Source organism: Sapajus apella, unplaced genomic scaffold (assembly GCF_009761245.1).
Source record: "Sapajus apella isolate SASKATOON/1434 unplaced genomic scaffold, GSC_monkey_1.0 scaffold47, whole genome shotgun sequence".
Taxonomy (NCBI): Eukaryota; Metazoa; Chordata; class Mammalia; order Primates; family Cebidae; genus Sapajus; species Sapajus apella.
This window is the reverse complement of record NW_022436987.1, coordinates 11,563,493-11,585,323: the sequence shown is the minus strand read 5'-3', so window position 1 is coordinate 11,585,323 and position 21,831 is coordinate 11,563,493. Positions and strand designations below refer to the sequence as shown.

The following is a 21,831-nucleotide window of genomic DNA, read 5'->3' as shown; positions in this document are numbered from 1 at the left end:
AGAAAGTTGGGGATAGAGAAAATGTTGGTAAAGAATAAGGTTGTTTCCATAAGGCTCTGTCATAGCAATGCAATTATTTTGGTGATTATCTTTGACTGTTTTTTGTCAGACCTATGGTTTAATCAATTGGGATTAAGAAGATAGCATGTTGATGGCATTAGTTAGGGAAGATATTGATTATCAGAGAAGGTATTAAATGAACAGAGAAAAAGGCTCTTGCACCGAAGTTAAAGGTGATCTGATATTTACTTGGTCTGTTTATTTACCAAATGTCCTTTATAAAGGCAAAAGGGTATAACTTCTTCTTCAGGCCCCACAATTACCCCATTGGTTGCATTAAGCCATTTATGACCTCATTATTTATCTGAGTCTTTCCTTGGGGTTAGTTTTAGTCATATTTTTATCTCTATAAAACATCAGGATGGGAGGTGGTGTGTGTCTGTAGTCTCAACTGCTAGGGAGGTTGAGGCAGGAAGACTTCTTGAAAACAGGAGTTCAAGGCCAGCCTATGCAACATAGTGAGACCCTATCTCTCTGAAAAAAAAAATCTGGGGAGGTAGCTGTAGCTTCACATATGATTTGACCCATATTTCATCTTATTTAATCCTGTAAAAAATAGTTTAAAACTAATGTTAGGAACTCTAAACTTGGGGCTTCTTAACTATCTGATGTGACTGATGATGTAATTTCTTTAAAGAGAGTATGCTTACTTTTTTTGTTCTAATTGTATGATAATTTTAATCAACACAATTTTTAAGCATATACTATTTACCAGGTAAGATATATGTATGCGTGTGAAATATATATGCGTGAAATGATAGAATCAAGTGAATGGATATGTAGAGACAATGTTCTTAAGGAGTTTGAGCTTTCCTTTTCCATCTTTGTTCTTTATGGCCCTTTCCTTTTCTGATATCCAAGGACTTTTGTTTCTCTTTGCCTCTCTGTCAAAGCATAGACTTTTAAAGGAAATTTTGAGTCAAACCTAAGCTGCTTCCATTGAGAAGAATTAGTACAGCTTTCTGACCATGGGCCTATTGTTTGTTTAGAATGCAATGTTAATAAAGGCACAATGCTAGCCTTGATTTTTATATGGACCAATTAGCTTTGCTCTTTTCCATGACCTTGAATCACTACTCTGATGATTGATACTTGCTAAAGACCAGGTGAGAGGAGTTAGTTGATCAGAACACTAGAAAAATAGGACAAATTGCATTCTTGCCTGTTATCATTCTTATTTATAAAAGGCAAACCATCACTTAGGGCTTTGCTTTAAAACAATTATTATTAAAACAAGTTGTAAAGGAATGTGGAAAAAACGAAAAGGTAATAAAAAAGATTTTATTATATTATTTATTTTTTTCTTTCTGTATTAGTTAATTCTTAAGAACGTCTTCTCCATGTCATTTAGTTTCCTTTTTAATATCTTTGGATGCAAGATTGAGCTTTGCTGGCCTTTATTTCTTGTTCCTCTGGTGTTAGTGCCAGCTTTGACAACCTCATTGCCAGTGCTGGCTCAAATGAAGGAATGGCTGAAGGCTCCTTTTGGAGACCCACTTCACTGGTTATTTTAATTGCTCAGAGGGATAATTGTTGAGTGGTGCCATAGTATAGTATTTCCCTTGCCACAGGGGTTAGGAATTCTGCCCAATAATCACTCCTATTCCTGCCGGATATGTGTCTGTGAGTGAAAAGACATAACTGGCTCGAGATATATTCCTAAAGCTATATGTAGAAACCCTGTTAGATTAACTTTGGGAAACTGATGCAGTCATCATGGATACTTTCCTCATTGATGTTTTATAGAAACAACAAATTTGCAAAGCTTAAAATTAGCTTCTTAATTATCTTACTCTAGGACACCTTCTCATGTAGTGTCTTTGGGCTACTTTGCTTTCCGTTTTCATAGACAAAGCTCTTGGAGGAACAATAGGGATGTAAGTGATAGGGATTGGACTTCAAAAGAATTTTTATTTTCACTGCTATTGTGGCTATATCTGGTGTTGTAAAGGGCCATGAAATACTGTTTTCTGGTATTCTGTGGAATAAAACTGCCTATACTTTCTAAGACACAGTTTTGAACAAAATTCTGGGTCTAGTATCTGTTAGATAGCTCCTCAAACTTAGCTGCTTCTGTGAGTGGAAGGGAAGCATCTGAGACAAAAATGTTTGTAGTTTTGAAACCTCTTATTAAGGTATAACTGATTCACAATAATGTAGTACACAAAAATAAATGGCAAACTTGTATAGGTCACATTTTAGGATTAGCTTAATAGTTGTAATTTCTAAAGTGGGAGTCAATGGAGATAAAGTATAATGGGGCTGTTTGTTAATTAACTTTTTAAGAATTTTTCTCACTTATTAAAATAAAAATGACATCAATTTTTAGTGGCTATGTAGATAGCATTAGTTAAAATGGAACAAAACAGAAGCTTCTGCTGAAGATCTTAGGGAGTCATCAAATGACCTTGACCTCTTTGCTAAGACTGAATACTTTAAAGGCCCCAGTCTTCTTCATCCTTCCTTGTATTTATGACCTTTGCCATAAAACTTTACAGTGCCCTTCCAATATTGATAGGGAATTTGTCCTCATGACTTGACTCTGAGATCAGTCATTTAGCTTACATTGTCCAATGGGATGTTAACATATGTGACACACGTAGAGGCTTGTAAAGGCACTTGTGGATTTCTGTTCACACTCTTGCTCTTTTCTGTTACTATAGAAGAACAATCCTGGGCTAGCCTGTTGGAGGATGAGACATATGGAGCAGAGCTGAATCATACTAGTCCCAGCTAAGGCCAGCCACCCAGAAGACATGTTAGTGAGCTCAGCTGTAACCAGAGAGGGGTCCAGCTGACCTACAGATGCACAGGCTAAATAAATACTTATTGTTTTAAGCCACTAAGTTTTGGAGTAGGCAAACCTGTAGCATTCTTCTGGCTCTAGATAATTGATACAACCTCAAACAACCCTCCTTTTTAAAGGAGTCCATGGGACAGATATCACTGATGATTGTCAGTGATTTCTTGTTGTTCCAATGACAACATTTCATGTTAGTTTCAAGAAATTCCTAGAACAAGCTACTCAGGAGTATTTACATAAGACTTGACTTAAAGTGGATTATGTTTTATCTGTGGGGAATTCTAAAGATATTTTCCATTCAGTCCACATATTAACCTAATGTATAGTACCCTTATGGGGCACAGAACTATTTAGTTCATAAAGAAAGATAAAGCAGAAAATACCTATACATAAGCAAGTAATTGAGGTAAGTTCATATAATAGGCAATGCAAAGGACAATATATCCTTTGTCGATAGCAATTTTGACTAAGGAGAGGTAGCAGTGGGTGGGTTCAGTAAAACAAGGCAAAAACAACGATTAGAAAAAGGAAACTTGATTTACCTTTGAGCTGGTTAAAGACAACATGGCGTAAAAATAGCGCTATGAACAAAGACTGAGCTTTCAAACCTTAGCTCCATTTATATTCTGCAAGCTCAACTTGAGGGATAAGGGAGAGGTTGGGAAAGGTTGGATGAAAAGAGACAAAGAGTTGGTTTTGTTGGGGCATGGTTCTTTAATTCATTGTGCTTTGCAGTCAGATGACAGTTGCCTTTTCTAAGTTCAGCTTGTATATAGTATTGCTATTTCATTTACTTTCTTTTGTAATAGCAAGAAGTCTGCCTTTTAGTGATTATATGAAAAGTAGCTGGCTGAGAGTCTTCTGGACAGAATTAGGGCCTTACTGAACATATCCAAACAATCATGGCCCTCCATACATCTGAAACTGTATTTGGAGAAGGGGTGTTAGATGGGGGACCTGTACTTGGTTAATTCATCATATTACTTGGAAAGGTCCTTATTATTGTGCACAGCAGTGTGGTCACCTGGCGGTAGGTCATTAGCATTTTAGTCTTCTTTTCCTCACAACAATGTACAACATGCTAATTAGAGTATTCTGAAAGCTAAGTAACCTGTTTTAAAAATCAGACATTTTAATTTGCAGCTTTAATGGCTGTTTTTATAATAACTGGCTTTATTGGGGGTAAAAGCACTTCTCATGTTCCACTAGCAAGGCAGAGTATAACAGAAGCTGACAAAATTAAAAACCTCATAATGCGACCTTTGCCTGGGATAAAAGGCTGTTTCATAACAATTTCCTTTTGTTCTTTGTTTAAGCCATTACTCTAAAAGGAGCCTCCGATTAATCTAAGTAAATGCATCATTACAGTACTAATCCATGTCCTTCTGTCAGTGTCTGTTTTAATTAAATAAGAAATGCTAGCAGAAAGATATCACGCACAAAGCTGTGATTGGAGAAAGAAGCACTGGTTGATCAAGGAAAAGATTAAAAAGAGGTTTAGTGTTTTGTCCATTTGCATAACTCCATATGCCACAGAGTTTCAGGTTGAAAAGAAAACTTACAAAAGAGTTTAGAACATTTCATTCTTATAGATTTAAAATAATGGGATTTATCAATGAAATTCTAATCATCCCATTTATCACGTTAGACATTTCACAGCAAGGAGCAGAATAGCTTGGGGTGTGTCTTTTAAACCTTTTATGCGATGTTGTCTTGTATCTGTGAAAACATACCTGTCAAATTTTCATGTGTTTCTTCTTATTTTAGGTGAAGTTCATGTTGAAACCTGGTTGTGGGCATACAATATGATTTATTTTTCCTTTTTAAAGTGTCTTGCCACTTTTAGTTTTGCTTTTATAAAAAATGGCTTTCTATTGATAACATATTAAGAACTTAGGTGCTTAATTGGTTGTTAACAATAACAGTACATTTAATAATTGCTTCTGAAATTGAATATTGTTACATTGTTACACAGAAACTCTTCTTAGCAGTAGTATTGCAGAATTCCCCTGGTGAGGGCTTTCTTAATATACTGGCCATTATTTGATGTAATGAAAAGAGAAAGTGTACAACAGTGAGATTGTTAATTAATTTAGCCTAACAAGATGAAGATAAATGAAGCAAAGCACAGACTGAATGAATTAAGAGGTCTTATTTACAATTTAACACATTTTTATATAATGCAGATTTCACTTTGTAAAAAACAAACAGACCCTCACCCCAAATACCCACTAACAACAAAAGTATGTCCCCTTTCCACAATTCAACACTAAAATCTTGGTTTGACTTTACGGAAAACGTGTACTGTCTCCATGTAGGAGACACCTTTACAGTGTGTAAACAGTGCTTTTCTTCAGCTAAGAATCCTACACTAGTTAACCTTTAACTTCAGTATTTTGTTATTCCCAATGTAGACTGGAGATGGCCATGAGAATAATTATCTAGAAACCTTTGGGTTTCTCGTTCTCCAGGTTATCCTGAGACATCTTGCTTTAGTTATTAAATAATAATTTTATTTTAATTCTTTTTTTGCCAAAGGAAAGAAGCTCAAAAGTGGGAAAAGAAAAGAAAAAACAAGCTGTGTGCCTTTTTACATGTGATTGAATCTGTAGCAATTGTACGGAATTCTTAAATTAGCATTATTTTTTAAGGTCTCCCTTTCAGTGATTAATGAGCTTTATCCAGTATTTGACCTTTTATCATTCTTGCTTTCTGCTCAGAAGTACTTCCTTCCTTCCTACTGTAGTTAGAAAAGACTGTCTCTTATCTTATGTTACTGTAGGCAGTGGTAACAGGGCTCTCTACAAATGGTGTTATTATGGTCACTATGTTTTTATCTCAGAGGTCACGAACAAATCCATGCAACTGCTTCTAAGGATTTCAATAAATAGGACTTTTTATCCAGACAATCGCCTTTTATGTTACTTTTAAACAAAACTACTAGTCCATCAAGAGTTTCAAAAGAAAACAATTCTACAGAGTGCCGGTATGGCCGCACAGACCAATCATCATGGCACCCATTCTCCAGTCCTTTATTTTTCAAGTCCACAACAATAGGTTGTTGATTCAATGGACAAGACCAGAACAATTAAGTTCTCTGTTTAGCAGCAGTGCAGCATTTTAATGCCCTTCTCTAATAATGGTCTCATTATTGTTATTCTAAGACTGGGCCTCAGGAGGAGGAATATTTGCTGGAGGTACGTCATTATTTTGCAAATTTCGATTAGCTCATCATGTTGTCTGTAGTGTGAAAATCGTAGCTAATTAGGGCAGCCAGTTAGACTACCAGCTTTTGAGCTTATGAGTTAAAAGGTAGCATACTTGATAGGCCAGTGATGTGAAAAAGGTGGTAAAAAAGGAGGATTAGAGCAGTTGCCTTAGTAACTCCAACTTCCATCTGTGAGGGAACAATGGACTTGTGTTTCTCCCCCACCTTGGTGTAAAAATTGGTTTTGTTTTGAAAGGACAGGGTTCTTTTTATGACAATCTGGAATTCAGCCCAACTGAGTGTAGTTTTAGTTGTTAGGAGAGACCATTGGGGATAGGAAAGATGAAAGGTCATGGTGAGCTTCAAGGACATGAAAGGTTGTTGTCTCATGTAACAATGGTAGATTGTTTTTTTTCTAATATTTCTAGCCAGCCCATAAGTCAGGTGATGGAACAAATACCTACAGTTTAGTCAGGTGAAACAGGAGGGGGTGGAGGAAGGAAAGAAGAAAAATGGGGTAAGAGAAAGTTTGTATTTGTTAAAAAATATGAAAGGGTAACTCCAGTTTGCTTTTATTAAACAAAGCGATATTTCTTTGTCACCATCTCTGAGATTCCAGTATGCTTTGGGTGGCTTGCCTCTCTGGGCCATCACAACTCTGGGAAGCTCTCCAATGTGTTAGGAAATGTGATTTAAGCTTTCTTCCTGAACTCCCAGGACAGCAGTGATGTGATACTTAACAATAAATTTAGTTGTTGTAGCTTTCTCACATTATTGGTGTTCTTAAAAGGTTTTCCTTCAAATGTGCACTGAATAAAATGAATGATAAATATGAAAGAAATTTGTTTCACCACTCTACAGGGTTTTATCATAAATTCTATGGCTTCCATCACAGAAAGTTTACAGGAAACTGTTTAGATATTGCTGCAATAGCGACACAAATTTTTCTATATGTACATAAGAAAATGCCACAAATTTAAGAGCTATTGGGGGGTTTGTATACAGAGGAGGCAATAGAAAAAGAGCGAATGCAGTGTTTTATATATATATATATATATATATATATATATATATATATACATATTTTAAACCCTCAAAACAAAATCACCCTTTCTGAGTTTAAAACACTTTATTTCAGCAAAAGGAGTGACTTGTATTTTCCTTCCACATCAATATTAAAACATTTAGGGTTGTTGTTGGTGGTGATGTGTGTATGTATGTTTTAAGAACTACAAAGTGTATAGGAACAAGTGTACTTTATCTTTTCTAAGCAAAAAAATCGTCTCTTAATGATTTAAGAAACCTTCATACTTCTTCTCTATTGTTCCAAAAAAACCTTTGTGTGGTTGAAGCTGGACTTGGTCCAGGGGGTTGGGGAGATTTTCAAATTCTCTTTTAATCCTTGGTCTTTGTTTTCTTGTTCTAGCCAACCATCCTATTGCTGTAGCCTTTATTCTTTTGAGAAGCTGTGTTCCTTTGATTTATTGTAGTTACCTCATAGACTTAAAGTAATATAATGAAACTTTAGAGCTTAATGACTTTTGAGGTCTCCTAGTTCAAATCTTATATTTGAGAAATTTAGAAAGTGAGACTGGAAAGTTGAAATGACTTGCCCAAGACAACTTAACTAATTAGAGATAGACAGCTGCCATTTGCTACCTGGTTTATATATAAACACTGAAATCAAAAGAAGACTGGAAAAGCATTATAAAAACATGTCTAACTTGTTTATTGGTCGTTGTGGTGGTTGAGGGGAGATGGAATAAAGCTAACATCTGGTAGTGGTGGTGGGGTTTGGGATTCAGATAAGTTTTTTTTTGGTAAATATGAAAACTCCATTTTAAATAAATGGAGATTTTTTTTCCCTGTCAAAAGCAAACAACAAACAACAGCAACAACAACAACAAACTCCAGCATAACTGGGAAGGTACTAGCATAGGATCCAGAATCTGCAAACCTTTCTTGGTCCAGGCACTGTGTGAGATACTTTCATAAGCATTATTATAATTTACAATTTGAACACTATTTCTAGTGTGGTAAATTAGTTAACTGTTCTTTTTCCTAGTTATTGTATTTGTAGAAAGGGACCCAATGTTATTCAATTTCATTAGATGTTATGAGACATAAGAATTTGTATATGATTGAAAAATGTAATATACATTTGGCAGAATATTGTAAGACTGCAAATTTGTGCTTTATGCAAACACAGATATCACAAAAAGAAATATGGACTATAATATTTAGATCAATATAAAGGCCATAGTTTATTTTTGGAACCATTCAGAAAGTATTTAGAAATTTAGGACTGTATTTAATCATAAAGGAGGAAATAAAATAACCCATAATTTTACCTTATTATTTCATTATGAAATTTACTTCCTAGTAATATTTTGGTATATCTCATGTAAGTGTTTTATCTATGTATATATGAGAAGAAAGAACATGTCTAGCTTGTTTACTGCCCTCTCTCTTGTGCCCATAATAGTGCCTGGCTCATAGAAGGTACTTAAAAAATAGTTGAGCAAATGAAAAAAAATTTCTGCAAGATTGGATCATACTGTAGGTACATTTTTATATTTAAAAACTAATTGAATTTTTTTATGTTAATAGTCTTGCAGAACATTTTAAATCACTACATCTTATACTGTCATATGGATGTACCACAATTTGTTTTACCATTACGTTACTGACTTACAACTTTTCAATATTATAGTACAAAAGTCCACTTATAAGAATATTTTGTTTATTATTAAAGTGGTAAAACTGTTAAAACTGATGAAAAATAACTCCTATGATTGTATTATAATGATCTCACCAAAGTTTGCCACCTCCTTCAAGTTTTTGCTTAAATGTCTTCTTAGTGAGATCCACCTTGACCATCCTATATAAAATTGCAGCCCTCTAAACATTCCTGTTCTCTCTAGTACTGTTCTGTTTGTTTCCAGAATCTTTTTTCAAACTGAACATACTACATAATTTGTGTATCTTTTAAATTTATCACTTTTCTGTCCAACTGGAGTATAATAAGGTCTATGATGGCAGATAATGTTTGACTGTTTTTGTTGCTTATATTCCCCAATGTCTTGAACAAAGCCTAGAACATTGTACATGTTCAGCGACATTTATTGAATGGTTTATTGAAACTTTAAAAAGTGAAACTTTTTAAAAATTCAACATTCTTACTTCAGTTTCAGAATCCTTTTTTCTTCACATGGGCAACTCTCATCAACCAATTTTTGTACTGGCTAAAACTTCCATCTTCTCCTTTTGAACATGTACATGTTATCCAGTTAAATCAAAGCACGGCACTTGATTGAATCTTAGGCCAATGTTGGATGAAGTCAAATGCCTTGTAACAAATACCCCAAGCTTTTACCCCTTCAAGTCAGTCTGAACTCTGTCTTTAGGTAGGTGGATGGTTTTAGATGAGTAATGTCACCAGTATCACTCCAAATAATCCCCTTCCTCATCTGGAAGTCCTTCTGGTAAGAATCTTGAGGCTTAGGTCTGAACTGGGCAAACTCAGGTTAATCTGATTATTTATCTGTACTTTGGGATGATTTTACCTTAGTCTTCCCCTAACTAATATTGGTCATATTCTTAAAATTTCCTTAGGAAAGACATTTTACAAACTTCTATTTGCTTTTTCACTATGTATGGTTTATAGTTTTCTTTAAAAATAATATAGTACTTGGGAGGCTGAGGTGAGAGAATTGTTTGAGTTTAGGCATTTGAGGTTGCATTGAACTATGATAGTGCCACTGCATTCCAACTTGGTCAATAGAGTGAGATCCAGTTTCTTGAAAAAAAAATACATAAAACAATAAACATATTACCACTTTAAGTTATTTGTGGGTATGTTAATTAAAATCTTTTATACAATAGCAATTTATATAGCTACAGTAATCCCTTATATTTATATGGTATTTATAGTTTCAAAGCTTTTTAATAAACATGATCCTTTTAAATTATAACCCTATGAGACACACAGGACCTGGTTTATTATATTCATTTTACAGATGAGGAACCAAAGCACAGAAAAGTTAAGAGACTTAGTCTAGATCATAAATCTAGGAAGTGGAAGCAAGACCATGAAAAAATCTAAGTTTTCTGAGTTGTACTAGTTCAGTACTGTTTTTTTTTCTTTTAGTCACTTTAACTTTCTCTCATAATCATGTTTTAAATCATCTTTTTGTTGACCTTTCTTGAAAGATTCTATGAAAATGAAAATAAATGGTTAGAATTTATTTTTTTTAAATTTTATTTCAGTCTGCTATTCATTCTGGTTCTCAAGGGTTTTCCTTTAGTTTTTTGTGGTTCTTTTTTTTTTTATAGTCTTTATCTTTTCCTTCATTCTGGCTATGAACATGGCCTTTTGTAGCAATTTGTGAAACTATTGGCTGCCATGTCTGCCTTTTGACCTTATAGAGGAAAGACATGAAACAGGAGATTAGAGTTTCATAAAGCAGAAAAAGGAAAACAAAATCTAGGGTAAGTGGTACTTAGAGACATAGGTAGCTAGGCCTCAATAAGACCCATAGATAAAAAGTGGAGTTAAAGAACAGATTCTAGTATTTTTCTGTAATGGAGTATAGTTTTTGGTGTCAATTGTCCAATCTTTTAGCTAATACGTTGCGTCTGCTGCTGTATTAACTTTCTCCTGAGGCTGTTCCTATCCTAGTAGACCCTTAATACTCTGTTCCATATCTGCTGTGGTGAATAGGACTTACTTATTCACATCCAGAAATGTGAAATGGATAAGTAGCTAAGAGGCCAGGGCATGGTCATGGTCTTAGATGGACTACTGGCACTCAGATACAGAAAAACAAGGTGGAATCTTAGTTATTGGAATGAAGGCAAAAGGTCAAGGTCAAATGAGCAATAAGGTATATAATTTTATTCTGCGTTCTAAGGAATTATGTTGGAGTCCTTCTTAGGTGAATTTAAGGTGGTCCTAGAGCATTGGCTCTCTAACTTTTGAGGTATGTAAGAATCACTTGGGTGGTTAGGACTTATCATGTGGGGGTCAGGTGTCTATATTTTTTGCAAGCATCCCAAGTTATTCTGATGCAAGTGTTTATAGATTGAATTTGCAGAAAAGTTCCATAAAACCTAGGATGACATTTATTGTAGGATAAAGGGACATGTCACTACAACTGTTGAGAGAGGGGGCATTTGGAATTTGAAAGTCAGACCTTTCTACTAAGAGAAAAATATATGTCTTGTGACAGAGCTGAGTTTTGTTTATCTGCATGTAAGAAAGCAATAAACATGGGCTGGTATGCACTGGACTGGTGTGCTGTAAATCTGTTAGGTTTTTCTCTTCATGTATCTTGTTTCTTGTGTTTATGACCTGAATGCTTTTATAATATCTAACAAAGATTTATACCTTTTAGTGTAAAAAAGGTAAGGCTGATTATACTTTTGGGCCTAATCTAAGTTGTCCCTCATTTTTACTTTCCTTTTGATACCTGCCTGATTAAATTTCCCCGTTCCTTCCACTTTCATAAATTGATTAGCATGAATTGGGCAGACTGCTGTAATGCTAAGGGTTAACCAGAAGAGAATTACAAATGAACTATCTAGAAAGTTGATTATTAATCCAGCTAGAGAAGAAATATCCTTTTACTTAGCAAGAATGAGTATCCGAAGAGCTGATAATATTGTTCAGGCAGCGGAGTGGAATGGCAGAGCTTGGTAAGTAAAACAAAACTTGGATTTAATCTTTTATATCCACTTTTTAAAATGATTAGAATGTTGATATATTTAAACAATTAAGTCTAAGATGAATTTACAAGCTGCTGTAACAAATCTAAAAAGTTCTAAATGTGTTTGTTAATGAGATCCCCATACATGCTATTGGTAGATGGTAACTAAAAAGTATTTACATAAGTAGATAAATATATTTAATTTTGAATATTTATAAAAATGCATGATTAGGTTTGTGATTAAGAACAAGGAAGTGGGCATGGATAAATGATTACTAAAACAATCTAAAAGTCCAAACCTCAAGGAATATAAACTGAAGAATCTTGAGTGACAAACTATCTTGTTTTTTTCACAAGAGGAAGTTCTGGATTCTTAGGTATTAAAATGTAATTTAAAGTAAAATATTCACTGAGATATTTTCCAGAAGTCTAGTTAACAAAAACTGGTATAGGTTCTGATATTTTTGGGGTCCCAGTATTCATTTCATTATGATGTTTAATAAGGACTTTTCTAAAGACAGCTTTTATGGTATTTGTGATTGGAAGGAAAGAGAAATGAGAGGATCTGTGCTATTTGTACAAAGAAAATTAAGTGAAAAGATATGATTTTAATAATGTTCTTCCACTAAAGACTGCTCCTCCTGTTGTAGAAGAAATTTTGATGACAATATTTAATTCTATAAGATTGAGATTTTGCATGAATTACTTCATATTACAAAAATGAGCCTTTTAAACATAATGTGGACCATACAATATTGAATATTATTGAAACTCTATGCAATCATAAGTCATTTCAATGTACTATTATTGTACTTAGGAGAAGTTAAGAAACATATTAAACTTGACTTACATTGCAATTCCACACCAACAAATGCACATTTTTAAAATCTTTTCTTTCAACATACATCTTGAGTAGGAATAAAAACAATTCAAATTAACATGTTGTCATTTAATGCTTAACTGAGCACAGAAAAAGTATCTTTTCAAAAACTAAAAATTCAATGTTGGAAATCTACACGATATGTGTGCATGTGTTTGTGTATGTGTATTCGTGAAAATACATTCAAAATGCATGTATATAGGACTAAATAGTGTACATTTAGTCCTATATACTCGGCTTTTGTTAGTTCTGATGTTCTGGCCTATATTTAAGACTGGGAATAGTAGATTATTGTAAGTGAAATGATAAAAATAGTTAACATTTATTGAGCTCTTGTGTGCTAAATGCTGTGTTTTTAATCTCATTTAATCCTCAGATTAACTCTGTGCTTGTTGGAAAGCTGTAAGGATTATAGTGTATGCTAAAACAAAAGATAAGCTAATTAAAGAACCCCTAACATCTGATGCTAAAAGTCTGGAGAATAAAGGCCCAGAAAACAAAATGTATAAGAGGGGAGGTCCCTAAATTCTATATGCTTGTATTTCTTAAAATTGAAAGATTTGATATGAGCCTGGGAAAGAAGAGGGAAAGGAAATGAAGTAGTAAATTCTTAGCATTCATTGATTCTTTAAATAATTTTTATTAAGAAAATTTCAGTCATATAAAAATGTATGAAGAATGGTATAAATACCTATGTGTTTATAAGAAATAAAACATTACTAATACAGTTGAAGACTTTCCTAGTTTTATACCTCCCTCTCTTCATGCTAGTGGTAATGACTCTTGAATTTGATGTCTTTCATTCCCAGGCTTCTTAAAAAATATTATGTTTAAATTCCATATTTCTTATATGGTAGGGAAAACCCCACCTACCATGCTTTGGGATCCAAGAAATACTTTTTCTTGGCTTCCTATTATACTTTAATTAAACAAACAAAAATTATTCTCAACATCAAAGACCCTGGCCCGGCAGAATCTGACCCCTGTATTGCCAGCCTCGGCTCTTGTCTTTCTCCCAAATGGTTCTTTCTGATCCAGCTATTGTACTGGTCTACTGTCAGTTTCTTGGACCCTCCAAGTTCTTTTCTACACCAAGGTATTCACATAATGCCGTCTTCTCAACTGGAATGCACCTCTTTCCACTCTTCGTCAGAAGGATTCCTATTCATTCTTTAGGTCCCTGTTTAAATGCCATTTCTTCAGCGAAAGCTTCCCTGCTCCTTCTGATGCAGATCTGGTCTCCCTGCAAAGAGCTTGTTTCTTATACTTTAATTTATTTCATAGCAGATATTGCAATTTGAAATTCTGTATCTGTGTGGTTTTTTAGTGTCTATCCTTCACTCTGAACTGGCCCATTTTGTTCTTGGATGTTTTGCTTACCATGTAGCACACATGGTCTTGCACATTACAAGCATTCAGTAAATATTTGTTGTTGTTATCAGGGAGAGGAATGTAGTGAGTGAGAAAGAGTGAAAAAAGGGAGATTGAGAGAAAGCAAAGTACATAAAAATAGAGTCTGTTGGTTGGTTTGGATACAGTGTTTAGAGAAAATTATGCAACTTGATGCTAGCAAAGATTGGGGTGAGGGTGGTGGCAGAAACATTTTTGTTTTTTAATATCTAGCTGTTGAACATTTAACAGCTTTTCTTCATTCTTTTTTTTTTCAGTCTAGTCTATCACTTTTGTGTCCTTGCTTTGGGGAATCTGTATTCCTGGACACAGGAACTGAACTTTCAAGTTGTAAACTTGTGGAGCAGCCCCAGTGGCTATAATCTTATTGTTGAAATGCTATAATTGGCTCTAAAAATCTGGAAAAATTTAGGACACAGTTGAGAAAAAAATGCCTGGTATTTTTGTAGAGAAAAGCCATGAGACCACATGGAAGGGTTTTAAGGTAGATAACAATAACAAAAATATTCATAGTGTTTCTAGTTGCTAAAATATTGCTAGACTTTCTTCAGGAGAATATAGAAAAGGTTATAAAAAAGGAAAAAGAAAATGAAGTCAGTCTGAGAGGATGGCTGGGTTTATAAAATGTCAGAATATACTTATATTGTATTCTATGTAAATCTTTGCTGGCATTTGCAATTAAGTCCAAGGCTAAAAGATTATGCTGGGATATTTTTTTGTTGGTGATGAGGGAAAAGGAGATAAAAAAGAGGATTTAATTAAAATGTTTTGGTGTTAAAAGGAGGGGATTTATAGAGTGTCTCACTTGAGGTGCCAGTATTATTAATAACATTGCACCTTATGTTTTTATTACATGTTATACTTTCAAGTGAACTTTTTCTTATATTATCTTATACATTTATATTTACTTGTCTGTATTTTATTTTAGACCAGTAAATGACTATGGAATTATAATAGTGTCTTTTTTCATCTTATTCAATGTAAAAATTTCTTCTTCATAGTAAAAATACAATTAAAAATTTCAATCTCACAATATTTGGAAAGATGAAAAGTCAGTAGATTCCTCTGAGGCCTTATAGTAACCCTGTGAGATGGTTAAAGCAGAACTGTTATTACATTTGTTTCACAGCTAGGAAAACTGGGACAGGAATCAGACAAGAGCCAGGACTAAACCTCTTTTTTCCTTTTTAAAGGCATAGGTGTAACTTTCTAGGTAAGATAAATATTCACCTCACCCCTGCATTCCCCAAAAGATTTAGATTGGAGGTTAAGTTTTTTAAGGACCAGGATGAATTAGGTGGATGTCCTCCATAAGTTTTCTAGATTTGAAGGTTTTATTTTTTCTAATTTCCTAAAGATGCAAAGAAGTTAACAATTTCCAGCATAAGGAACTGAGATGGTTAAAGGCATATAATTAACAGAGACACATTACTAAGCCTAATTATAAGTTAAGCCTTCTTGGATGAAGTTTAGTGGTTAATTTGTTGCCCAAAATTTTAGGGTTCCAAAAATAAGGAGAAACAGGTGTGGGCTTAAAAGAATGAAATATCTTAATTTTTAGTAAATGATCTGTGGCTCAAATGAAGCCATATGATAAGGCAGAAGATAGTAGCCTATTGGGTAGACAACCAAGTCACATGAGCTGAAGATGGGTTGATGCCCATTTAAACGATATTTTAAAAGAGAAAGTGAAGAGCAATGTGTATGTCATGTATATATACATGTGCAGGAAGGCAGAGGGATATTTTTTTGAAAACAAATGCCAGGAAGTATTTTTAATGATTACCCAAGAATGCTGTTGCTTCATTAAGGTAAAATCCAAATCTTGTTTTTTTTTTTTTTTTCCATTGGACAAATTGCCTGGTTGCAGAGAAATTCAGTTTCTCACACTTTCCTGGGCTCGCTGGCAAAAGCTTCCCTTAGGTTAAAAGAACAAAGCATGTTTATTCTGTAAAACAGAAATCTAAGGAGAATTCAGTAGGCATCCTGGGATGGCTAGAGTGCTGTCATAGTGAAAAGAGTTTATACTGTGGAGTGCTAGACTGGAGTTAGTAGTTGAGTCTCAGAGAACCAAAGTCACAGGCAAACAGAAGAAATAACTTTGTAACAGTTATGGCTGACCGAAAATGGAATGGGCTTTTGCTGAGATGATCAAGTTCTTGTCACTAGAAAGAACTGAGGAGACAGATTAAATGTTGAGTTATTCCAAATTATTTCAGTATTAAAGTTTATGAGAAGATGTCCTCTGTGAGTCACCTGGCTAAGACAGGGAAGTGAGTCAACTTAAAGGACAAAGATATATTCCTCTATTATGTGAAGCCAGGAATGAAGTTCATGAAGGCCAGATGTACTTTCTGAGTTGCTCAAGCATATGAATAATAAAAAAAAGGTGTGTTTTTATCTGTAGACAGCCAATTGATATCTGGAATTACCTCAAGTAAGAACTTTAGACTTCACCATGTATCCCCAAACCTCTTAAGAATTGGTGTGAGTGGAACTGTTATTATAAAAGGAAAAAAGATAAATAATTTTGTTTCTCCATAGGGTCCAGATGTGGAAAATAAGAATTTTAATCTGCATTTGGAAGAACAGACTTTAAAAGTAATAATAAATTAATTTACTCATCTTTAGAAAACTTCTGATCTTCTGGCACATTAAAAAGATAGTGGATCACATTTTAAGCACTTTAGAGATATTCTGTTATTTTTGTTTCTCTTATTGAGGTAATATTTCATTTAAAAAATTAAGAATATTTTAAACTTAAGTAAGACGTAAATACATTCTTATTGTAAAGCAGTGCCTGGCACATAGTGGACTATCATTAAGCATTTCTTGAATTAATAATTATTGAACAAAAGGTGAGGGAAATTTTTCTTAATGTCTTTTTTCATCCTAAAGATGATTTCTTTTCCCAAGCATACTGCTATTTCCAATTTTGTTTGTGCCCTTCCAGATTTCTTCTATAATCACATACAAAAATATACCATTATATAGAAACATGCAGTTTTATTTCATGTCAGGGCAACAGTCTCCCTTTTTACATATATTGCTTTATATTTTACATGCTTTTTTTCCACTTAAAATTATGGCTTGGAGCTCTATGTCAGTTTATATAGCTTTATCCCATTTTCTTCTACATAATATTTTGTACTATATATGTACCATTGTTATATTAATAGACATCTGAGTTATTTCCAGTTTAAATATTCTCAACTGAAATTTTAGGCATTTCAGTATTGAGGATGGCAAAACGTGACATCTTTTAAAATATATAAAATTGGTACAGAAAATTTCTACTTGGTAGAGTTATGAAAATTAAATAGAAAGATAAAGGCACCTAGCACTCGGTGGACCTTTGATAAACATTAATACTCTTCCTTCCATCTTCTCTTACATCATTTGCATGAGGGTAGGATTGAAAGAATAAAGAAATGTTATCTCTCACTTCCTCATTTTCATCTTCCCCTATATGTTATTTGTATTACATACTGAAGTTTAAATTCTCAATTTGAAGGCTGTTGAAGGTGTTGACTGACTTAGTGCTTTTCCCTCCATTGTTCTTTAATGATTGGCTGATGAGAACATGTTTACTAATAATGAATTAATTCATTCACTGACTAAACATCAATTTATGCCTACTATAAGCCAGGCACAAAGGGGATAAAACAAAAAAAGATGTGATTCTTACATACAAGAATCTTACAAGTTTGTCAGCAAGACAGACACATAAACTAATAAATACAGAATAATGTGATAGGAGCTTGGGTAAATCAGGGATGGGAACAAATAGATGAGTAGTCAGGGAAGGTTTTCATGGAGTAGGTAACAGTTGAGATTAACATTAAAGGTTTATTAACATTTCATTGAACAGATCAAAGGAAAGGACATTAGATGTAGAGGAATAGAATGTGTAAAGGCATGAAGGAATGAAAAAGCATTGTGTCATTTAATTGTCTTTAAGGCAATACAAGAAACATTTATTATTAGAGAGTAATTGGTAGTGAGAAAGGGCCTCTTAATCCACTGAAAACTGAGTAGGGATAACAACTAAAACTCTAGACAAAACACAGCTATTTGAAGGCACTGAAGAGCGACTTGATCTTGAGAGGAGAATGAGCTTTGTAAGACTGGAGGGAAAGAAACTGGGTAAGTTTGCCATTTTCAAGCTTTCTAGTATGAGGGCAGGCTACAAAAAAAAAAAAAAAAAAAACAACAACAACAGTTTTTTTGACTTGGAGAATCAAGGGAATAGACTTTGGGCAACCACAGATCCTAAGAGGTAAGGAGGTAATCCTGTCAAGTAAAAAGCCACAGAAAGGGAACCCCAACTTCCATATTACAAATCTCTGACTGATCCCCAAACCATCCATGTGCAGGATTGGTCTCAAGTAGTCAAAGTAAGGTTAAAAGTGCTAAATAGATGTTTGAGCTACTGCTTACTGCAGGTAAGACAAAATATGCAGTTTTAGTCTCAGCAAGTAAGCTTCTTAAACAACAATACTATATAGAATACAGTAGATGAATCTAGAGTCTCCACAGCATAGTGGTCGCAATGTCTAAGATATAATCCAAAATTGCTCAACATATGAAGAATCAGGAAAATTTGAAAAAAAATTAGGACATCTCAGCAGAGAGAGATAAAATTATTAAGAGCCAAAAGGGAAGTTTAAACTAAAAAAATAATATCTGAAATAAGAAAATCACTTGAGAGAATAATCAGCAGAATAGAAATGAGAGCAAAAATTCAGTGAAACTGAAGATAGATCAGTAGAAATTACGCAGTTTAAAGAACAGAGCGGCCAGACATGGTGGCTCAAGCCTGCAATGTCAGCACTTTGGGAGGCCTAGGTAGGAGGATTGCTTGGGGCTAGGAGTTTGAGACCAACCTGGGCAGTGTAGCAAGACTCTGTCTCTACATAGTGATAAAACTAGCTAAGGGTGGTGACATCAACCTATAGTCCTAGCTACTTGGGAGGCTGAGGTGGGAGGATCACTTGAGCCCAGGAGTTCAAGGCTGCCGTGAACTAAGATGGTGCCACTGCACTCTTGCCTGGTTGTCAGTGAGACCCTGTCTCTAAAGAACAAAAATAAAAAAAAACCAAAATGACAGATAAAAACATTGGAAAATAAAATGAATATAGCATTAGGAATATGTAACAATATTAAAAGGTCTAACATACATGAGTCCCAGAAAATAAAAGGGAATGGTGTTGGGGCTGGTAAAATAATTGAAGAAATAATGTCACAAAATTTCTCAAATTTGGTACAAGATATGTATGTACAGTTTTAAAAAGTTCAGCAAATTCCAAGCAAGATAAATGCAAAGAAAAGTACATCTAGGCACATCATAGTCAAAGTGCTGGAAATAAGAAAATAGTACAGGCAAAAATTGTTTTTCTTTTGTAAAGACCAAGAGAGAAAGACAACACAACTTATCAATATTAGGAATGAAAGAGGAATTATTGCTATATATCTTACAGATATTAAACAGACAATGAGAACATTATGAATATCTTTATATCAAAAGTTATACAACTTAGATGAAACAGATACATTTCTTAAATAATAACTTACCAAAACTGACACAAGATGAAACAGAAAACCTAACTATCTCTTTCTGAAAGAAATTGAACTTGTTCATAAAACAATAAAAATTTCTATAAAGGAAACCCCAGGCCCAAATGATTTCATTTGTGGACTCTATCAAACATTTAACAAATAACACCACTCTTACATAAACTCTTTCAAAAAAATAGGAAAGAAGGGAACAATTTCTACGTCATTTTATGAGACCAGTATAACCCTAACATCAAGCCTGAAAAAACATTACATAAAAAAAAATTATCAACCAATATCATTCATGGTCATAGATGAAAAGATCTTTAACAAACAGTAGCAAATTAAATCCAGCAATATAGAAAAAGGATGAAATATCACAACCAAGTAGGGTTTAGTCCAGAAATACAAGATTGGTTTAACATTTGGAAAATGTGGCTGTATTAACAGAGTAAATGAGAAACCATATGTCATTTCAATAGTTGCAGAAAAAACAGCTGACCACATCCATTAATAACTTAAAAACTCCCAGCAATGTAGGAATAGAATATAACTTTCTTAATCTGAAAAGGGTGTCTATGAAAAACCTACAACCAACATCATATTTGATGGTGAAATAGTGAATGCTTTCTTCCCAAGATGGGAAAGAAGGTACTGTCCATGCTCATTCGTCCTACTTGACATTGTATTCAAGGTCCTAACCATTAGAGTGAGGCAAGACAAGGAAGCAAATAGTTTAATAATACAAGAGGAAAAAAGTAGAACTGTATCTGCATCTTTGCGAAGGTCATGTGATACAAGGGTAATATCTTTAGTATTTTAATATACTAAGTGGCGGGGATAAAAATTGCATGGTAAACAATGGGAAAAATGATTTCATTTTGACTTAACCGTTACAAATTAAAATTAGTAAAAATAAGTTTATATATTGACAATATTCATTTATAATTCTAACTATGCATTAATTCTTAGAAGAGAGATCATGTTTTTAAGAGTAATTGTTCAGGTCAAATATTATGAAAGCAAAATTAATTTCCACAAAGTGGTACCATTCATCATAATAAAGGCCATTTTTGCAAAGAAAATTTCCTAAGGACTTTAATCTTTATATATTCAAATAATTCTTTGTGAATAATCTACCATATTGACTATCATTCCTGACAGTCTCTTGTTCTTCAGTTTTTATCTTAAGTCTAACTGTAAATTGTTGATTTGTCCATGGTTTGAGCTGTTCTCTGATACTATATTTCTTTGCTTCATGAAATCTTGCATCTTTTGCAAGATTTGTGATTTTGCTTTGCACTCACCTTGCATTTTTATTTTGAATAATGGTTTGATTGCCACAATGCAGTATCTAGTTATTGACTAGCCTGATTCTCAAACTTGACTGAAAAAAAAATTACAGGTTTATGGCAGTTTTAAGAAATATTCTTTTGCTTAGGTTACACTTCAACTAGTTAAATCAATCTTTTGAAATGGGACCCAGGCATCGATAGTTTTTAAAGGTCTCCATGTGACTCCAGTGTGCAGACAAGTTTGAAACCACTGAGCAATGATTATCAAAGATACAAGGACATTAAACCAAACGTGTGAGATACATGTTAAGTTAATCTGTGAGGGATGTTTATGTGAAGACTAATTTTACAAATGGTAAGTTTATTAATGAATGCCTTTTACCTTCTATATAATTTTGGTGACTCACATAATAAATATTTGGATAACCAGGGAATCTCCTAAATCCATTGAGTGCCAAGCATATATGGGCCGTGGTGAACTAACATATATATTGTACCTTTTCTAGTTTACAATCCAAATAAGAGGATGGCATCAAATAAATACTTAATTATAGGATAATAAATACTATGAAGGAAAAGGGAGACCTAATTGGGTTTGGGATCAAGGATGATGACTATACATTAGTGATTTTAAAGCTGAGACATAAACGATAAGAGGGAACAGTACTTTTGAGGATCATAAATGGAAAAGAATCTTGTAAGCTTTAAGAACAAATGTCAGGGAAAAGTGATTTAGAGAACAATCAACAGAGAATAGTTAGAGAAGATCAGGTCTTACGTTGCTAAGTGTGTGTTTATGTGTCAGGAAATAGGAATAGAAAGATAATGTGGAATCAGTTTGTTAATGAGTGTTATATCCATAAAAAAGAATCTATATCTTGTAGGTTATAGGAAAATAATGAAGGTTTTTA

General features: G+C 33.8%; 1 protein-coding gene across 7 annotated transcripts in view; it reads left to right on the top strand.

Annotated features, from left to right (window-relative positions):
- SOX6 (SRY-box transcription factor 6) overlaps positions 1–21,831 on the top strand; it is a 655,463-nt gene that overhangs the window by 204,537 nt on the left and 429,095 nt on the right. The window contains exon 1 of one of the 7 annotated variants that reach the window (XM_032241040.1): positions 10,406–11,768. The exons of the other annotated variants lie outside the window; for them this stretch is intronic. The gene's annotated coding sequence lies outside the window, so the exon portion shown is untranslated. Of the gene's footprint in view, positions 1–10,405; positions 11,769–21,831 lie in introns of those variants that run through there. 7 annotated transcript variants of the gene reach the window in all.